This window comes from Haliotis rubra, unplaced genomic scaffold (genome assembly GCF_003918875.1).
Source record: "Haliotis rubra isolate DU_JTF1 unplaced genomic scaffold, ASM391887v1 Scf393, whole genome shotgun sequence".
NCBI lineage: Eukaryota > Metazoa > Mollusca > Gastropoda > Lepetellida > Haliotidae > Haliotis > Haliotis rubra.
In genome coordinates, this window is record NW_025767072.1 from 846,472 (window position 1) to 867,480 (window position 21,009).

The 21,009-nt window shown below is 41.3% G+C and overlaps 1 protein-coding gene and 1 long non-coding RNA gene across 2 annotated transcripts in view; one reads left to right on the top strand and one right to left on the bottom strand.

The window, feature by feature from the left end:
- The window catches only part of LOC124286849 (janus kinase and microtubule-interacting protein 3-like), a 41,728-nt gene extending 33,498 nt beyond the window's left edge, over positions 1–8,230 (bottom strand). The window contains exon 1 of the mRNA XM_046723289.1: positions 8,090–8,230. The gene's annotated coding sequence lies outside the window, so the exon portion shown is untranslated. The remainder of the gene's footprint in view (positions 1–8,089) is intronic.
- LOC124286852 overlaps positions 1,466–21,009 on the top strand; it is a 30,197-nt gene continuing 10,653 nt past the window's right edge. Inside the window, exon 1 of the long non-coding RNA XR_006901131.1 lies at positions 1,466–1,577. This is a non-coding gene — a long non-coding RNA (uncharacterized LOC124286852). The remainder of the gene's footprint in view (positions 1,578–21,009) is intronic.

Below are 21,009 nucleotides of genomic sequence, written 5' to 3' on the forward strand. Positions count from 1 at the left end.
CTAAGAGAGCTTCGGAAATCTAGGCCTTGGGGTCCGAAATGTTACAGAAGGAAGCAGTGAAATGTAACCGCGATATACCGGTGATAGACGGACCCGTGAAGATCCGGGCCAGAATTGATCTTAAGCAACCCATGTTTGTCGTAACAGACGACTAACTGGATCAATATCCTGGGCCCTTATTCTCGAAACGTTCGTAGCCCTAAGAATTCTTAACTTTGATCGTAGCCAATGTGTTAAGAATGGTCTTAAGAAGTTCTTAGATCTATGAACGTTTCGAGAATAGCTAGCCTGGTTGGGTTGATCGACTCTTAAGATGTCAATCACTTGATTGTCTACCAGTAACTAAAATTACTTTTATGCATCCCAACACTCCAACAGTCAGGATGGTCACCTTTCAGAAAACTTGTCACCAGATCTAGAAAAGATCGAGCCCGGTCTGCGGCATTTATAACAAACGCTTTTACCACTAGGCCATCCACCCGCCCCCTCCACAGAATTAACATGTGCTGTCCGAACAGATTCTTCCCCGAAACATTGTTTCAGATGATGTCATGGGCTCATCCAAACAAAATCGGACAATTGTTTGGATTAATTACACAAATCACTTGTCACCACAGTTGAACATTTCCAAACCGGAAAATTCCTCATCAAATAGGTATTGCCTATATAACTGCGACCGCCTCCGTGGTGTAGTGGTTAGAGCGTCCGCCCGGAGAGCGGAAGGTCGCGGGTTCGATCCCCGGCCGCGTCATACCAAAAGACGTAAAAATATGGTACTTATTGGTCCCTGCCTGGCGCTCGGCATTAATGGGTACAACAAGGACTGGTCGGCTCGGAGTCAGTATAATGTGTCTGAGTGGGGTATTCATGCTTCACTGCGGCATGGTATCTCAGTGGGCTAGCACTATAAAACCAGCTTAAGTCTGGGCTAGTACAAGCTGCCGCACATACACATACACACACATGCACGTCGTCATATGAGCGAAATATTCTCCAGCACGACGTTAAACCCAATTTCTTCTCACCTCACCTCACATATCTGCGCGTCATTTGCTGGTAACCACCTCTTGCACGTGCAAACCATGTTATTCCCATGCAAGTGTTTCCGGCATGAGAAACACGTGATTTCGCTGACAGCGCGTGGCCGTCTGCGTGGCGTTGTTATCAAATGCAATGGATACTTTTATCAACATGAGTGAGTGAGTGAGTTTAGTTTTACGCCGCACTCAGCAATATTCCAGCTATATGGCGGCGGTCTGTAAATAATCGAGTCTGGACCAGATAATCCAGTGATCAACAGCATGAGCATCGATCTGCGCAATTGGGAACCGATGACATGTGTCAACCAAGTCAGCGAAACTGACCACCCGATCCCGTTAGTCGCCTCTTACGACAAGATAGTCGCCTTTTTATGGCAAGCACATGGGTTGCTGAAGACCTATTCTACCCCGGATCTTCACGGGTCTTATCAACATGAACAGAGGAGCGCTCGAAATAGAAATAATTCATCCAACACAGACGGTATAAATTTCAACAAAATCTACACAAGTTGCGCAACAACGCTTTAATTGCATAAGGTAAGAGAGCTGTTCTTTACTGTTAAAATGCGATGACAATGTCAGGTTAATCACGGTCTTTGATGGGTATTTCAAGTTCGGTTCAACTGTGTAACCCTGAAACAAAAAAAAGGAAAGATTTCCGCCAGTAATCCCCGTTTTTTTCATCATTCAATGCCTAAGAACAGATGTTTTTTATCCCAAAATCTTAACACCATTACCCTAAACCTAACACCTAAAACCTCTAGATACCCCTGATCAGGTTGGGGAAACCTACCGGTCGGCCTATAATAGGCCAAACGGGATATAATAGGCCGTTCCGGCTATTTTGCTATAGGCCGAATGGCCTTTAATTATGATATTTATCAAATAAATTTAAAGTGGTGCTTTTCCGCATGAGGATATTAACGTTATTCAAGTTTTTAAGTCCTAATGTTCTCATTCAAACCCTTTTTGAGCATTTTCATCACATATTAAAGGAGTTTGGAAATAGCTTATTAAATATAAGTCTATAATAGTTTTGACAATTTTCACTGAAAATTAATGACATAGATATTCAGTTTTAGTTTTCAAAATGGAAATCTGTGAAAAATTGTGTTCTTAAATGAAATATCTTTTCCTGAACATTATATAAATTTCCATTTTGTCCAAAAACATATTTTGTTCAAGCTGAGGAGGTCTATTCATCTCTATGATCATATAAAACCATTTCGTGCGGAAATTGATAGTTTGTGACATAATAATGGTCAAATATAGCCCGATCGGCCTATAGCAAAATAGGCAGAACTGCCTATAATATCCCGTTCGGCCTTTTATAGGCCGATCAGTTGGTTTCCCCAATCTGCTGATAAATAGAATACATTTCAAGAGGGGATTACGGGCGGAACTCTTACCCCAAAAAATATGAACACAGTTTGCTAGTTGGTTGTTTTCCTGTAAAACTGAGATTTCCACCCTGTTGTGATTTTACACCACCATTAGTCAGATATTTGTAGGAGGGCGATGGGGTGGCCTTGTGTTTCAAGCGTGCGCTCGTCACGGAGACCCACATGGGTACGATGTGTGAAACAATGTCTCGTGTTACGGTGTCCCCCGCCGTGATATAGCATGAATATTGCTAAAAGCAGCATAATACAACACTCACTCACTCACATTTGTTGGGAGCTGAGATGTGGGTGTCGGGTGTGGTGGTGTAGTGCTTAAGCTGTCGATCTTCACGCCGAAGACGCTGTTGGATTCCCCACATTGATTGAAAGTGTGAAACCAAATTCTAATGTCTCCAGTCTGGATATTGCCAGAATACTGCATAAAGTTTTAAATCATACTGACTCATGTGCACTGTTTACTTAAATTCAAATGTTGATCAGCACGTTAAATTATCTGATGCTAATAATAAATTAAAACAATTGAGAAACAAAGGTAAAATTAGATTCCTGTCCACAAACGTCAAGTCATATTTTGAAAAGCAAATGAATACACATTCAGTGACTGTGGGTTCGAATCCCGGATGGGACTCGATCCCCGAAAGTAGTAGAATCTGTACTTTACTAAGAAAGTGTAATTCCAAATACACCACATGTCACGCTGAAAGGTCCAAATCATTTCCGGCAACATCGTCAGCTCAAAGTAGAAGGCGAGGCCCTTCATCTGCTGAATTCAGTTGAATTTTTTAATATCGTTTCTTGAATTTTAGAAAGAATACCCCCACATGGGCACAGTGTGTTAAGCCCATTTCTGGTGTCCCCCGCCGTGATAGTGCTGGAAAATTGCTAAAAGCGGCGTAAAACTAAACTCAGTCAGTCAGTTAGAAAGAATACAATGGCCCTAATGGGCTTCCGTACCTCCCCATAGCAGCTAATTTGACTTACTATCAGTAACAATGTGTTTCGTTATGTATTTACGCCAGGTTATATCTTTAATCCGTTTATCTGATATAAGCTGATGTCAACTGCTTGGGTGTCAACATTAAACCAGGGGAAGGGGGGCCGTTTGTTTAAGGTCCTACGAACAGATGAGCCTTGTTATACAGCCTTATATTCAGACCACAGATTTACACTGATTATGCCTATGTGGGCGGTGTGATAGCCTAGTGGTTAAAGCGTTCGCTTGTCACCCCGAAGACCCGGTTTCGATTCCCCACATGGGTACAATGTGTGAAGCCCATTTCTAGTGTGACATTGCTGGAATATTGCTAAAAGTAGCGTTAAACATCCTTACTCACTCCCTCACTATTGTTTATAGGTTTGTCAGCCCCACCTATGCCCATGGGTTTCCCATAGAGGGTGGGGTCTGAGTCCTGCATCACTTTTGGCCTGTCTCCCACATTTAATTGTCTCGCAGTGATAAAACTGAAATACGTTTCAGAGCAGCATACATTCAACCTATGAGACTGAGGTATTATTTGACAAATTACACCGAATATCCGCTATCAACATGCATACGTGTGTATATTTTAGTTTTTACCAACTGCCAAGTCATATGTCGTATTGCCCGAGGAAAGAGTTAATCCTCTTTGAATTAACAAAATTTCAAAACCATTAACAATCGCATAGCAAATGTCAAGTGGAAGTCAAAATATCGAGCTGTACGTCAAGATGAGCACAAGATTATGTACTTTAAGTATGGTTGCACTGACGCAAGCAGGGCATTTTGTGTTTGGTTCTTTCCTTTATATTATTGTTTTACGCCGCACTCCAGACAATGCAGTGATTGACATGAGCATCGGTCTAAGCAACTGGGATATGAATCATATCATATGATGTGTCAGCGACTGGGATATAAATCATATCATATAATGTGTCAGCAACTGGGATATAAATCATATCATATGATGAGTCAGCAACTGGGATATGAATCATATCATATGATGTGTCAGCGAACCTGACCACCCGATCCTGTTAGTCGCCTCTTAAGACAAGCATGGGATGCTAAAGATAGATTCTAACCTGGATCTTGTTGATAAGAGGTAGAATTTATGCATCGTTATGGTGTTATATCATCCTCATCAAGGAAGTGGTGGGGTAGCCCCGTGGTTAAAGCGTTCGCTCGTCACGCCGAAGGCCCCGGGTTCGAGTCTCCACATCGGTACAATGTGTTGAGCCCATTTCTGATTGGGGTGCCTAGTGGGTAAAGCGTGCGCTCGTAAGACCGAAAACACGGGTTCAAATCCCCATGTGGGTACATTTGTGTAGCTCATTCTTGGTGTCCCCCGTTGTGATATTGTTTAAAAAACATATTCACTATACGTTACACAGTAAGCCTTGTATGGTTGATGGTTCCATGCGGGTGTGTGCGTGCACGCGCGCAAATGCATGCGTGTGTATGTCAACATTATTATGAGATAAGGACAGCACATAGACAGTTGAATGGAAGGAATAAACCATCAAACAAATATTGATCATATACTCAACACGAAAACTTAGGGATCACGAATATTTGGTGGGATATTTTTTTAATGAAGGCTGATCACTGACATCTGGCAGCTTATAAAAGTAGTTTCGTTCTTCAAAAATAAGTTTTGTTTCCATTTCTGTTGTAAGTCTAATCTGTGACACCCTCACACAGTGGCACATCTGATGAATCAATCTGATTTGGTCGTTAACGTGTGATAACTCGAACTGACATAACGGAAGTTGACTTTAATAGAATAATCCTTGCAGTTGTCTGGTCCATGGGTTTTTGGAATAGCAATACTGATCATCCTGGTGCGGCTCTATCATTCTACTTCACATTTCAAGATTTGATCACGAATTCAGTAGGAGCTGTTACGATACAACTGACAACTGGATATATCATGAAGGCTTCTCAGTTAGTTTAGTGACATTCTAGTTGTGTAGCTTTGGAAATATCTCTATCATGGTATGTTGTGCGAGGCAATTATTCTGGTATATGGAGGAAAATGTGACATTTATTATTCATTACTTCTTCCTTCCTGTCATATCAAGTTGTGTAAGGCCGTGACGTAATACGCTTTATGTTGCAGACGACACTCGTTTTCCGTGTGATTTCTATTTAAGAGAGCGAGATGTTTATCTCGGTATATGTAAAAAAGTTCGCATTATTTTTGCCTTCCTGTCAGATCCAGATTACGTAACAGGCTTTAGACTGAATCTGGACGCGGACCCGTGAAGGGGCCAGTCCACCATTTATTACATTTAACAGCAGTTCAAACATCACTGATTGTAATCACCTGAAGCGTTGAATATTGTGTTTTTATTTTGGCTCTAGATTTGTTCCATGGGCGGTCGAGATCTTATATTGAAATCTGGATTATTTCACTGACTGGTCTTCTGTCGAACTAAACGAGTAACCGTGCCAAGCTTATTGCCTTATATTTTCTGTCTATACTGTACGTATAGTAATGTAACAAAACAACGACTATCTAATACGAAGTGTGGCAATACAGCGAATATGTAATACAAAGTCTGGCAATACAGCAAATATCTAATACGAAATCTAGCAATACAGCGAATATGTAATACGAAGTGTAGCAATACAGCGAATATGTAATGCGAAGTGTGGCAATACAGCGAATATGTAATAGGAAGTGAGGCAATACAGCGATTATGTAATACGAAGTGTAGCAATGCGACGATTATGTAATACGAAGTGTAGCAATACAGCGCTTGTGTAATACGAAGTGTAGCAATACAGCGATTGTACAATACAAAGTGTGGCAATACAGGGAATATGTAATACGAAGTGAGGCAATACAGCGAATATGTAATACGAAGTGAGGCAATACAACGAATATGTAATACGAAGTCTGGAATACAGCGAATATGTAAAACTAAGTGTAGCAATACAGCGAATAGGCCTATGTAATACAGGGTTTAGCAATACAGCGAATATGTAATACGAAGTGTAGCAATACAACGAATATGTAATACAAAGTGTAGCGATACAGCAAATATGTAATACAAAGTGAAGCAATACAACGAATATGTAATACGAAGTGTGGCAATACAGCGAATATGTAATACGAAGTGAGGCAATACAGCGAATATGTAATACGAAGTCTGGAATACAGCGAATATGTAAAACTAAGTGTAGCAATACAGCGAATAGGCCTATGTAATACAAGGTGTAGCAATACAGCGAATATGTAATACGAAGTGTAGCGATACAGCGAATATGTAATACAAAGTGAAGCAATACAACGAATATGTAATACGAAGTGTAGCGATACAGCGAATATGTAATACAAAGTGAAGCAATACAACGAATATGTAATAGGAAGTGTAGCGATACAGCAAATATGTAATACAAAGTGAAGCAATACAACGAATATGTAATACGAAGTGTGGCAATACAGCGAATATGTAATACGAAGTGAGGCAATACAGCGAATATGTAATACGAAGTCTGGAATACAGCGAATATGTAATACAAAGTGTAGCGATACAGCGAATATGTAATACAAAGTGAAGCAATACAACGAATATGTAATACGAAGTGTGGCAATACAGCGAATATGTAATACGAAGTCTGGAATACAGCGAATATGTAATACGAAGTCTGGCAATACAGCGAATATGTAATACGAAGTCTGGCTATACTGCGAATATATAATATGAAGTGAGGCAATACAACGAATATGTAATACGAAGTGAGGCAATACAGCGAATATGTAATACGAAGTCTGGAATACAGCGAATATGTAAAACTAAGTGTAGCAATACAGCGAATAGGCCTTTTATACAAGGTGTAGCAATACAGCGAATATGTAATACGAAGTGTAGCGATACAGCGAATATGTAATACAAAGTGTGGCAATACAACGAATATGTAGTGTGCACTGGAAGAAGCACATCTTTGTTAGCAGCTACGAACTGCTAGGTGCAGTAACAAAGACAGCCTTTCCGCCCCTGGAGACTAACATTTACTGTTACTTCCAGCTAACAGTAACTACATGAAATGTATGGCAAACCGGTGGTTAATATCATCAGCAACCATATACGCCATCGGAGTTCCAGATGACCCGCAATCAAACAAGTCACCGAGTCTTAAGCCGACCCGATCCCAGTAATCAGACATGCCGACCCGATCCCAGTAGTCAGACATATGTTTGACAAGTTAAAAGGCATACAATGCATAATTATAATCCGATTCCCGTGATCCAAGTTGTCGCCTCCCACTCCTAATTGTAATCCAGGCGCCCACGGAGAACAGACATGTCGTCCAAATGCGAAATTTACTAATCTCCTTAGATTTAGTATACACGATACTGATTCTCAAACGTTGAGTATTATTAAATAGAATGACACATCTGATCATCCCTATCAAAAGTTGCTCAAGGAGTATGTTACAGTTAGCCCCACAACTCCGCAGCAACACACTGATGTGGTTTGATGTGAACAATCCGATACCTTTAACCATTGTTTCTTTTATAGGCATTGTTTCACGATTCAATTACGAACTCAAAAAACAAACTTCAAACGCGTAGAAATAACCTGCAGCGTCGACGCCAGATCGACGGGTCTGTGCAAGTGTTATTTTTGTGACATTGTAAACAGTTTAAAAAGTCATCCTACCTGCTGCTGGTAAATTATCCAGTTTGTGTCCTCAACCAGTTCGAAATTTACTGCTTGCTTGTAGTAATCCACAGAACCCAAGTGTCCTTTAGGCTGTACCACCGTTTGAACACGCCGAAAGAGCGCAGAGACAGCACAACCACTCGCGTTGCGGACGTGTTTGTTTCTGAGTGACCGTATCGATTACCACCGTCTCCGGTTGGTTGATTGCCATACATAATCCGGCGACGTTTGCGGGAAGAAAATCCATTTTTTCTTTGATCTTGGCAATGTAACCGAAAAATTACATATCAAAGTATATAAGTGGCATTGTAGTGCGATATAATTGCAGTGTGACCTCTATCAGTGCGCATGGCGTGAATGATGCCGATTGACGTCTAGTGATTTTGCCTGATGTTGCGTTATATTCTGATGTAAGTGCTGTAGGTGGTTATACCACATTGTTAACAGCACAGAGAGTCGGCGAGATTTTATGAGAATCTGAGAGAACATTGACCTTAGGAGGATTAAAAGTGTCAGGACGTTTTATGTATACGTGGATCTAAGATCAGATAATCATAACAGAGTACACAAAGTTATAAACGTAAGCGCACATCGACCATCCTCGAATTGATAGCATAACTCTAAAGGTGTGTACTATAAGATTTTTAGGAAGATACAGGTTTTGAGAAATACATTCATCTACCTAAAAGTCTATCACCCAATCTTGAAATTTAAAACCACAACTTACAATGTGTGAAGCCCATTTCTGGTGTCCCCCGCCGTGATATAGCTGGAATATTGCTAAAAGCAGCGTAAAACTAAACTCACTCACTCATTCACTCACTAGAACCACAACTTACCGATTGACACCGGACGCTGGTCTGACATCCCAAGAGTAGATTGCTAGTTTATGTAGTTCTTCCGCGGTTGGTGACCAGTTTCACTACTTTTTCAGGTGTGAAGCCCTTCTCCAGTCGCTGTCTCTTTTCAATATTTTCATACATAAAGATCTCTACGGATGGCCTATTATGTATAAGCTGAAGAAATGGTTATCCACTACTAAAGCAAAAGATGTGAAAACATGTCTGAATTCATCAATACCATCTTCAGAATTCATGTTAACCTAATTCTGTCATATTTCATTGACACTCTCACTCACTGTATGTATTTGCCCAATACCCCTGTCAGCTTGATTTGGTATTATATGTGAATTTATATTGCACCTTTTTCTCATGTACCACCGTTGGTGTTTATTCTGAAACTGATAGACGTGCTAAAGTTAGTGTTTCAAAACGGCGTAAGCGCGTACCACAGGAGGAACCAGTACTATGCAGCGACTGGGCAAGCTGGCAATGGTGCTACTGTGACTAATGTAATCTGTGCGAAACACACCAGCTGGTAATAATAGAAGCTGACAAGTGAATGCTTCTCCGACTTCGCTGCTAATATGTGACGTAACAGTAATGCAGTGTAATCTGGTAATAATGGGAGTAAGGCGCCGTGTACAAATGGCAGTTTTATAATCACGGTCAATACCTAAAGACACAGATCATATACGCTACGGGGTACCTGCTAAAGGCAATATCTTTCAGGAGTACTTGTAAACGTTTAAAGACCGCCTCCGTGGTGTAGTGGTTAGAGCGTTCGCCCGGAGAGCGGAAGGTCGCGGGTTCGATCCCCGACCGCGTCATACCAAAAGACGTTAAAATATGGTACTTGTTGGTCCCTGCCTGGCGCTCGGCATTAATGGGTACAACTGGTCGGCTGGAGTAAGTATAATGTGTCTGAGTGGGGTATTCATGCTTCACTGCGGCATGGTATCTCAGTGGGCTAGCACTATAAAACCAGCTTCAGTCTGGGCTAGTACAGGCAGCCGCACATACGCATACACACGCATTCACGTCGTCATATGAGCGAAATATTCTCAAGCACGACGTTAAACCCAATTTCACCTCACCTCACCTGTAAACTTTTAAACACAAGTCAGCTATTTTGGTTGACCAGACCTGACCTTCCCAGAGACCTTATGGTTCAAGAGAACTGTTTCTGTTTTTGTGGAGCAATTACACAGTATGTGCGCGCATCATGTGTTATGCAGAAACATTATTTTTTATGGATCGACAACTTCTGTATTGTAATACATGCGACGTTTCCGTGAAGATGTTAGCAAGTGCTTAATAACGGAGTTAGCATCTACAGCGAAACGTCGCATCTGTTGCAATAAAACAGTTGTCTATCCATTAAAATAATGTTCCTCTTCATCATATCAACTTCTAAATGACACGTAAAGGAGAAATATGTTATAGGGCTTAACACTTTCTAAAAGGCATTGTGTATTCGTACATGCTATTTAATTTATAATGAAACAAAATATTACCAAACTGTTCTCATATCTGCAAAACAATTAAAACTCTTCCATAATTATAAACAATAAATAATAATAATAATAATTAATTTATATAGCGCCTATTTCCAAACTTTCAGCTGCTGAACAGGGTAGAGAATTTACATATCATATGCTTGTTGAAACAAGAAAGTTTTGAGACAGGATGTGTAAGAGCTTGCTGTTTTATGTTCAAACGATAGTTTGTTCCACAGAAGGCACGATCAGCAAGTTTAGTAGATGTTGAGGGAACCGAGATTGTACATATTCTGAGATCGGAGATATCGTCCTGGTGTATACATCTGGCTCAGATCCTTTAGGTGGAGAAGGGAGTTATCTTTGTGCAGAGCAGCATATGTCAGTGACAGGACTTTGTACACCACCCTTTGCTGGACTGGGAGCCATTGTTACCTTTTTAGAACAGGTGTGATATGCTTATGGGGTCTGGTCCTTGTAACAATGCGAGCTGCCTTGTTCTGGATCCTCTGCAGAAGGGGGATAGAACTAGATCCAACCAACAACGCATTGCAATAATCCAACCTTGAGGTCACGTAGGCATGGACGAGGAGTTTGCTGGTCTCAAGGTCAAGATACTTTCTTATTTTGCCAATGCTTGCAAGATGGAAGATTGATGTTCTGGAGATATTTAGGGCATGGATCTCTGGAGAAAGATTTTGATAAAAAATTATTCCTAAGTTTTTTACTTGCTTCGCTGTGGAAAAACAGTACCCTCCTGCATCAATGGTAAAGTTATCAAGTTTGCGAAGCTGTTGTTTGGTGCCAATAACAATGAATTCTGCTTTGTTGTTATTAAACTTTAGTTGGTTAGCTGTCATCCACTTTTGAACGTCTTTTATGTACCGTTCCACAGTTGGAATGGCTTCACATATTGCTCCTGGCTTAACTGCAATATAAATTGATTGTTATCTGCATAGCAGTTTCCTAAGGATATTCCCTAGAGGAGTGGTGTATATGGAGAATAGGACCGGACCATGGACAGAACCTTGAGGGACTCCATGTCATAGTCTGTGGGATACTGACTTAACACTATCTACTGTAACACTCATAGATCTGTTTCAGGATATGATTTAAACCAGACAAGAGCTGGACCATGTTATAATCTGGATAACAAGAGTGCATGGTTTATTGAATCAAATGCTGCCGAGAGGTCGAAATACAGCACGAGCAGCACTACTTCCTGTTCGTCCATCGATCTTAGAATGTCATTTTGTACTCTCACCAGGGCAGTCTCTGTACTGTGGCATTTTGTATGCCGAGTGGAAAGGCTCTGTCAAGCTATGTCGAGTCATGTGGTCATTCAGTTTGGAGAGTATCACCTTTTCCAATACCTTTGATAAGAAGGGCAAGTTGGACACTGGGCGATAATTTTGCAACACCAAAGGATCAAGAGATGGCTTCTTGAGTAGCGGTATGATTAATGCCTGTTTGAAGCAACTGGGGGCAGTACTTGTAGTGATAAAAGCGTTAAAGAATATGATTTGCAGGGTGCAGCGTTAATAACTTTAGTTACCTCCGCGGGATCTGTGCAATTTAAGTTCTTTAATGTATCTCCACAAAATGGTGAATCAAAACTAAGTGGATTGCTTAGCGTCTCTGGCATACCGGATACTTCATCCACTATTTTGTCTACTTTGTCAATGAAGAAATCAGCAAGAGCATTTGACATCGAGGTGGGCTCATCAATTGTTCTTGTGTTCTGGGTAGCGGCTTTTTGATCAGTAAGCTTCTTAACTGTTGCCATTAACTATTTGGAGTATTCTTGTTCTGACTGATAGTATTCCGAATGTCAGTGACCTTGGCTGATCAAACAAGAACATTCACTCTATTTCTAGAGTGTTGGTAGATCTGGTGTGCACTTCCAGCCTAGGCGATCGCCATGTTTTCTCCGCTCGACGCCGCTCATGTTTGGCTTAACAAGAAATCATATCCAGGGTTCCACTGATGTTTTGGGTGATCGCGGATTTACTCAAGTTTCCTTTGGTCTTTTTCCAGTGTATACGTATTTTGGCTACAATTATATATCAGGAAACAATTTGTACCTTTAGTCATTTGTCCATTGTATAATGATAAATACCTTCATGTATAATGATAAATACCTTCATGCGTAAGAGCAGAGTCTCTTGGATGGTGAGGACGCGTTCATGTGAGGACAGTTTGTCAAAACGACACTTAAAAAGTTTTTCAGGAGGGAAAAAGTTTGTAAATCTGGCTGTAGTTCATCCCGAGCGCCACTGATGTGTTAATTGACCATTGGGCGTACATTTTATGTAATGTGACCAAAATGAGCACCTGTAGGATCCGAGTTGTGTCCCAGAAATATATGCTCCTGGATTCGAATTCTGATTCAACCTGGGTTTCTGTGGAGTGGAAAACGGCTACGATCTGCATTACTTCCTGGTGTCCCCCCACATTAAACATTCATGACGTGATATTCTGAAAACGATTGAAAGTAGTTTCGAAAGCATGCATACTCTCTTGATCATAAAGATTTGGTGAAATTACCAAGACGTTAAAGAATACCCGATACCTTTGTAGTACTAAAGTCGTTATGTAATGGCCTTTGCTGCATTAACTACTGTCGTAAAACATGAAAGAATGGAGGAGTAGTTTTTGTTATGGATGTCAACTTCTTTATTATGAGGAACACAAGATTTCGGAGTATATCCTTACCCCTTCATCTGACGACTGAGTAAGGATATACTCCGAAACGTTGTGTTCCTCATAATAAAGAAGTTGACACCCATAAAAAACTCTCTTCCTTGTGTGTATCCCTTCTAAATGCTATTCGGGGCGGTGGGGTAGCCTAATGGTTAAAGCGTTGGCTCGTCACGCCGAAGACCCGGGTTCGAATCCCCACATGGGCACAATGTGTGAAGCCCATTTCTGGTGTCCCCCGCCGTGATGTTGCTGGAATATTGCTAAAAGCGGCGTAAAACCAAACTCAGTCAGTCAGTCTAAATGCCATTCAAAGACATGAAAGAATGGGGTGTTTTTGAGTGGTATATATTTTGATTTGATTTAAACATATTTTATTCATTGAGGAAAAGGATTTGGCACAAGTTATCCAACTTAATGACGCCCTCTCCCATATATATATTCATGTGCTAAAACCATGGCAACTGAACTGCCATCTAATTATATGCTACCGAAACTGTACCTCACCCGGGGTAGATGTTTGACCTTGGGGTTAGTCGTGGTGAAGACTTATTACTGCGAGTTTAGTCTCCGTAGAGGTGGTCAACCCCGAAGTTAGTTTCCGGTGGAGATGGTCATAGTTTCCGATGGAGGTTGTCAACCCCGAAGTTAGTTTCCGGTGGAGGTAGTCGTAGGTTCCGGTGGAGGTGGTCATAGTTTCCGGTGGAGGTGGTCAATCCCTGAGTCCCCAAGGAGGTGGTCAAACCCCAGGTTTATCGTTATATAGGCGCAATATTGCCGCATGCGGCTTAAAACAACATACATAACAGATTTTGTCAGAATGGATGAAGTGTTATAGATGATTTATTACATTCGCACAACACACAAGAGCTGTTTCAAATTTTGTATTAGGATTTATCTCGCACAGAAGACAGTACCCGGTAGAAGAGGCGAGGTCTTGTAGCCATACATACACGCATACACTCACCAAACTTCCTTATCTAAAACGTTTCGTTCACCTGGGTCCTCTTACCCAAAATTCAAACTCTTCGAGATGTAGGCGGTTTTTTCACCCACAGCATATGAATTTCGTTCCACGTCTCACATTAACAACTACCCATTACCAGTCAAACCAAGGTCCCTACCTAATTTAACCAGATATATTGTCGAACGTGAAGCAATGCCCCATTATGATTGTATTTCTGTATTGGCAGTGACCGTGATATGTTATTGGAATGTAACTAAATATTGGAAAAACAAATCTCGAGGGCTGGCGCTGTATACACCACACTGTTTGGTTGACCTTGGTGCTGGGCAGGGCGGTGGGGTAGTCTAGTGGTTAAAGCGTTGGTTCGTCACGCCGAAGACCCGGGTTCGAATCCCCACATGGGTACAATGAGTGAAGCCCATTTCTGGTGTCCCCCGCCGTGATATTGCTGGAATATTGCTAAAAGCGGCGTAAAACCAAACTCAGTCAGTCAGTCAGGCAGACCTTGGTGCTCGCGTTACTGGGGTTCATTTAGTTTGTGAAGCACTCATAAAATCTTACCTGAATTTTGTTGAGAATGTGTTATAGAAAGTGGTCACGAGTCACTGATTTGAAAGAGTAACTGTTAGTTTGAAATATAATGGAATCCAACATTATGCATACAGGACGAAATACATCGACACCTCGGTAACATCCAGGGTCTGGCACTTTGTTCTAATATAGCTGTGACAGGATACCAGGTAAACATCAGTTCTTACTTCTGTCAGATAATTAACCTTAATGATGACAATTGTCTCTCTCCCACATCATGGGTCGTCATAAGAGGCGACTAGCAAGATCTTGTGGTCAGGCTCGCTGACTCGGTTAACAGGTCATGGTATCCCAATTGTTCAATCGAAGCTCATGCTGTTGTTCACTGCACTGTCCAGACTCAACTATTACAGGCCGGCGCCATACAGCTGGAATATTGCTGAGTGGGTGTTATACAACAAACCAACCAACCAAATCAACAAGAGTCGAAGACCAAACTTTGCTGGTTATTTCCTGGTTAAACAACATTCAGCATCAGCAACCCAGGGAGGTAACTGACAGCTAACGTCCTGTTTCCACCCATGTCAAAACTGCCTGGAATTTTGTGGGAGTTATAACATGTTCAAATTCTGTCCCTTTTGTGTCCTTCCTACTAGCCAATCAGATTCCTCCTATCACATTCCCTGCACATGTTTCAAACAAAATCGCTGCACCCAGTTATGACAATCTGATCAATAATCTATATTTTAAGAAAACAAGTCTGAATTTGTAAAGTGCATAAACTTACTTGAGCACTTTTATTGAGATTATGACGGAATTTGAAATTATCTGTACAGTTGCTAGTACATGTCTTACAAATCTTGCAAACCATGGAAATCTATTTAACAACAGGCAGTATAGAAACATGTTGATTTTGTTACACGATTTTGACTGTTCAGACTTGCTAGCTCTGCCTAACAAGGGCAAGGGTGGAAAGTGGACGTTTGTTTGTCAGTTATCTCCCCTATGCCGGCAGGAACATGCAAGCACCAAGAGCATTGGAGTCAGATCTTAAACAAGACACATTGGGAACAGTTTTTTCCAGAATCTCTGCAGACAGTATTTATAGAATACAACTACTGTCCTTCCTAGTGTGTCCATCTCACTTGTAGGATCAGCTGTACAAAAAAAATAAAATAACACAAACGTTTATTTGAATGCTTTATTATCTATAACTGATTTATATATGTTATTCATTAACAATTTGTAAAGTGTATCAAAAATAGTAATACTATCTGAGGGGATAAAGCAGAAATATATAATTGTAAAACATTGGCACAGAATAATAAAATCCTAAAACTTGTGAATGTTTAAATCATTAACTGCATATTTTTAATGAAAACATTTTGATAACAAAAATTGAAAACTGATAAAAGAATACTTATTAAAAACAAATTATAAGAAAGATGTATTGTATGTCTATATACTAAAAGAATTATGATTTTGTGTCAAGTACGATGACAATTGACTATTTACAAGTAATTTGAGCATGAAGCTACTGACACTGCACTGTGAACTGGAAACACCTGACATACTTTTCAATTTCTGATCGTGTTCTACTTTAAAGCTTCCTTGTGACATACTGTACACCTAACATAAACATGACAAAATAGCATATCTGTGATAATGTCAATTTCACAAGAGTTGTGAAACTACAGATAATACCTAACTAGTAATTGTAAATGTTTCGTAACATGGAGGAGACCCCATTAATGCATGTCAGGGAAGCTGTCATGCCCTGTGGTGTTGATGCGGGGGGTGGATCTTCCGACCGCGGAAGCTGTCCTGGGGCTCCCCATTGAAGGAGGACAGATGAACCTCGCTGCCCTGATATGCAGGGTTGGCGTACATCTCCGGCTGCTGTGGGTAGCACTCACGGTCCATGCGCTTCTGCTGTGCACGGGATCTGGAAACATGTGGAACAGTGTGAGTGAGTTTACTTTTAAGTCTCTTCTGGCAATATTCCTGCAACATTACAGCGGGGGGATGCCAGAAATGAGCTTCAATGAAATGCTGTTCAAAGATATCCAAACATATCAAAATGGACAGAGTGTAAAATGCGAAATATCAAAGAAACTTTACCGTCTCATGCAGGCCAGTTTCACAATGACTGCAAGCAAGATGAAGAGGACGACAGCACAGGCAACACCGATGCCAATGGTCTCTTTGAGGCCGAGAATGGAGGAGCTGTCCTTGCGGGATGCATCCGTCTTGCACACTTCTCCTGAAACACAGAGCACAAAGCCTGACACTGGGAACCACACAAACCTGACCTTCATGGGCGGACAACAACAACAATACATAAAGTTAGCAATATTCCAGCAACAGAAATATGCTTCACATATTGTACCCATGAGGTGAACTGAACCTGGGTCTTTGGCATGACAAGCGAACACTTTAACATCTACCCTGTCGCATAACTGACCCCCTCCATGGTGTAGTGGTTAGAGCGTTCACCCGGAGAGCGGAAGGTCGAGGGTTCGATCCCCAACCGCGTCATACCAAAAGACGTTAAAATATGGTACTTGTTGGTCCCTGCCTGGCGTTCGGCATTAATGGGTATAAGGACTGGTCGGCTCGGAGTCTGTATAATATGTCTGAGTGGCGTATTCATGCTTCACTGCGGCATGCTATCTCAGTGGGCTAGCACTATAAAAACAGCTTAAGTCTGGGCTAGTACAAGCAGCCGCACATACACATACACACGCTTGGACGTTGTCATATGAGCGAAATATTCTCCAGCACGACATTAAACCCAATTTCACCTCACCTCACCTCACCTCACCTGTGGCATAACTCCATATGCAATAGGCTTGAGCTTATAATTTGAGTTTCAGTTCAATCAGTGAAGGCTTGAGTTCGAGTGGGAGAATGTTCTCCTCAGTTGCAGTAGCAATGGTTATAGCTTTGTCTATACTCCTGGTACATAGAGGTGATGGTGAGGGTCATACCAGTGGAGATCTCAAGTAGCTTAGGTGAGTTTAGTTTTATGCTTCTTTCACAATATTCTATCAATATTACCACAGGGATATTAGAAATGGGCTTCATACATTGTACCCATGTGGGTAATCAAATCCAGGGCCTCCTTTCACAAAGCACTAAGATCATCGTAAGTCTCTTTAGAAGGTAACCTTAGTGCAATGTTAAACAATGGGAGTTAAGGTTAACCTTATTAAAGGGTGCTGTGGGTGCTGTTGTACAAAACAACCTTATCGCTACATCAGTTGTTAAGGTATGGGAGTTACGATCACCTTAGCGCTACGACAGTTGTAAGTCTATGTTAAGGTATGGGAAATACGATCACCTGACAGTTGTAAGTCTACGACAGTTGTAAGTCTATGTTAAGGTATGGGGAATTACGATCACCTTTAAGCTAAGATCGCTGTTAAGGTATGGGAGTTACGATCACCTTAGCGCTAAGATCGCTTTGTCCAACGGCACCCTTGTCTTCAGCATGATGACTGACTGCTTTAACAACTAGGCTACCCCACTGCCATGGAAGAGGGAGATTACCTGTCAAGCACTGGCAGGTCAGGAAGGGAATTGTGTAAGTGATTCTGTATCACACAGAAGCCATTGTGAGAAGGCATGTACTGGAGTACTATAATCACAAATCCATATTGTAAGGAAGACCATGAACTCACAGTGCTCGCCCTCCATTGTGGCCAATGAATACTCAATCCACTGTTCGTGAAAAATGTCACTGTTCATATATCCGGGGTATTGTGTGACGCTACATGTTTGTATGTTTCACTCTGCAATTTTCCAGCTATCCGTAAATATTCAAGTCTGGACTATACAATCAAGTGATTGACATCATGAGCATCAATGTTTATCTTGCCTCACACATAAATGTCGTTTTCTGATTGGCTGAGCACTCTTCTATTATTTTCAATGTACCCCGCTGGGAATGCCGAACTCATTTGGTACTTCGTAGTAGTAATTCTTTATCTCGAATAACATTGAATCGTGTAAGATGTACGGAAATTACCAATGTTTTGCAAATACAAATAGATGGAAGGGAGATAACTCTAAATTTGTTTTTCTTGACTGATACTCCATACCATGATCTGATATCCATGCTTCAAACATGTCCATGTTCACTGGTCCCTCGGGGCCCATGGGATGATGTACCCTTGATGTTCGGGCTCAGGGAACATAAAGAAACATCAAGGGTACATCAGCCCATGTCCCCCTCGAGACCAGTGAACACCTTATAATGTAACTGGGATATGATGACATGCATCAACCAAGACAGTAAACCAGGCCACCCGATCCCTTTAGTTGCCATTTATCATAATCATCTTACCTCCAGACATATCAGCTACACAAAGTTTAACCCAAATCTTTATAGGTTGTAATTCTAGCTATTGAAGATGTTTGGAGCTAAGCTATTTAATTAATTGGGTGATGGGCCCTGTGCTAGGGGAGGTAGTTTACGTTCTTGAGTCAGATATAGATGTTGACTCACCATCAATTGTTGTCCACTGAGTTTTGCTGACCATGGGTTGACAGGAAACACAGGTGTTGTTGGCAGACACGGCGTCAGCGGTGTAGCACTGTCCACCAATGTTACAGGTGTTGTCCTGAGCGGAGTGGTAAACAAATAGGTTACACTTTTGACGGCTGCTGGGGCACAAAACGATAGTCCAGATAATAACTGGTATGTAGTAATATGCACATTACCTTGAGGTAAGGTAAGTATTTAAATATCTAAAATATTTAGATTTTAATAATTTCATACAATTTCTCCTGTTGGACTTTACCCTTCATGGTGACACTTCCAGGTGACATGACCTCACCTGATGGTAACGCTCCCTAGGAATGTGACCTCACCTAGTGGTACTGTCCTCAGCAACATGACCTCACCTGATGGTATCACTCCCTAGCAACGTGACCTCACCTGATGGTAACACTCCCTATCAACGTGACCTCACCTGATGGTAACACTCCCTGGCAACGTGACCTCACCTGATTGTAACACTTCCTGGCGATGTGATCACATTGTTGACATGTGGGGTCGTAGGCGATGAACACCTCCTTCTGACTCTGGGACACACCATCGTTGCTAATGGCAACAAGAGCTGCTAAGTTAGTTCCCCTGACGGCTGAGATGGTACAGCGGACTGTTGTCTCGGTAACCAGCCCGGCAGATGTCATGATGGCCATGTTTCCAGGCACACGGGTGAATCCGTTCTCGTTGATCTGAAGGTGTGAAAAAAGGGAACACATTATAACTTGTTCAAGTCAAAGATCTCATCGCATCTAATATTTCTTCATTGTAATCCCCCAAAACATATCTTACCTCTGAGATTACCACTAGTGGGTGGGACGAGGAACCACTATTTGAATACTATGTATCTTTGGACGGTGTGTCCTTGTGAATAGGGGGGGTGGGGTAGCCTAGTGGTTAAAGCGTTGGCTCGTCACGTCGAAGACCCAGGTACGAATCCCCACATGGTACAATGTGAGAAGCCCATTTCTGGTGTCCCCCACTGGGATGTTGCTGGAATATTGCCAAAAGCGGCATAAAGTACTTTCCAGTAAGTGGGAAGGTAAATATACTGAACAAAACAAGTTGGGAATCACAGATATTTTTGGGACATAGTGAAAACTGAGCATACGATTTCATAAAAACATCCTCATAAGTAAATACCATGGGCGGTGGGGTAGCCTAGTGGTTAAAGCGCTCGCCCGTCATGCTGAAGACACAGGTTCAATTGCCCACATGAGTACAATGTGTGAAGCCCAGTTGGTGTTTAGACCAACTAAATTCACTCACTTACTCACACAAAGATATAAAGAATAAAAGCAGAAAACCAGAAACATCGCATCCAGAGATATGCACAAGAATACCAAGAGCATACCTACAGTGCATCAAGAGTAGTTTGTGTCTGTTATTTCACCCATCAGTCATGCTCACTGTCCACATGACCACTGATTCATTCCAGGGTCTGAAGTCATTATCTGAACATACAGTACTAGGGCTGGGATGATACACTATGTCACGATACGATACATATAGCGATATTTTACCTGCGATACGATACGTATCACGATACATACACCTTGGAAGAATGACACAGAATTAAGATGTAAAATGATGTATTTCAAGGTATTTGTGTATAACAATAACACTTTTGGAATAAACAAATAAGTAACTCTATCATACTTGCATATTTTTCTCTAAATATGTACTTTATCATGTTTAAGATAATACTATTTTGAAAAAAAGTCATATATCGTTTTGTATCGATACACCAGTCGACGATACGATAGCTGTATCAAACTTAAATGTATCGCGATGTATCGGTGAATTGTCCCAGCCCTATACACTACACT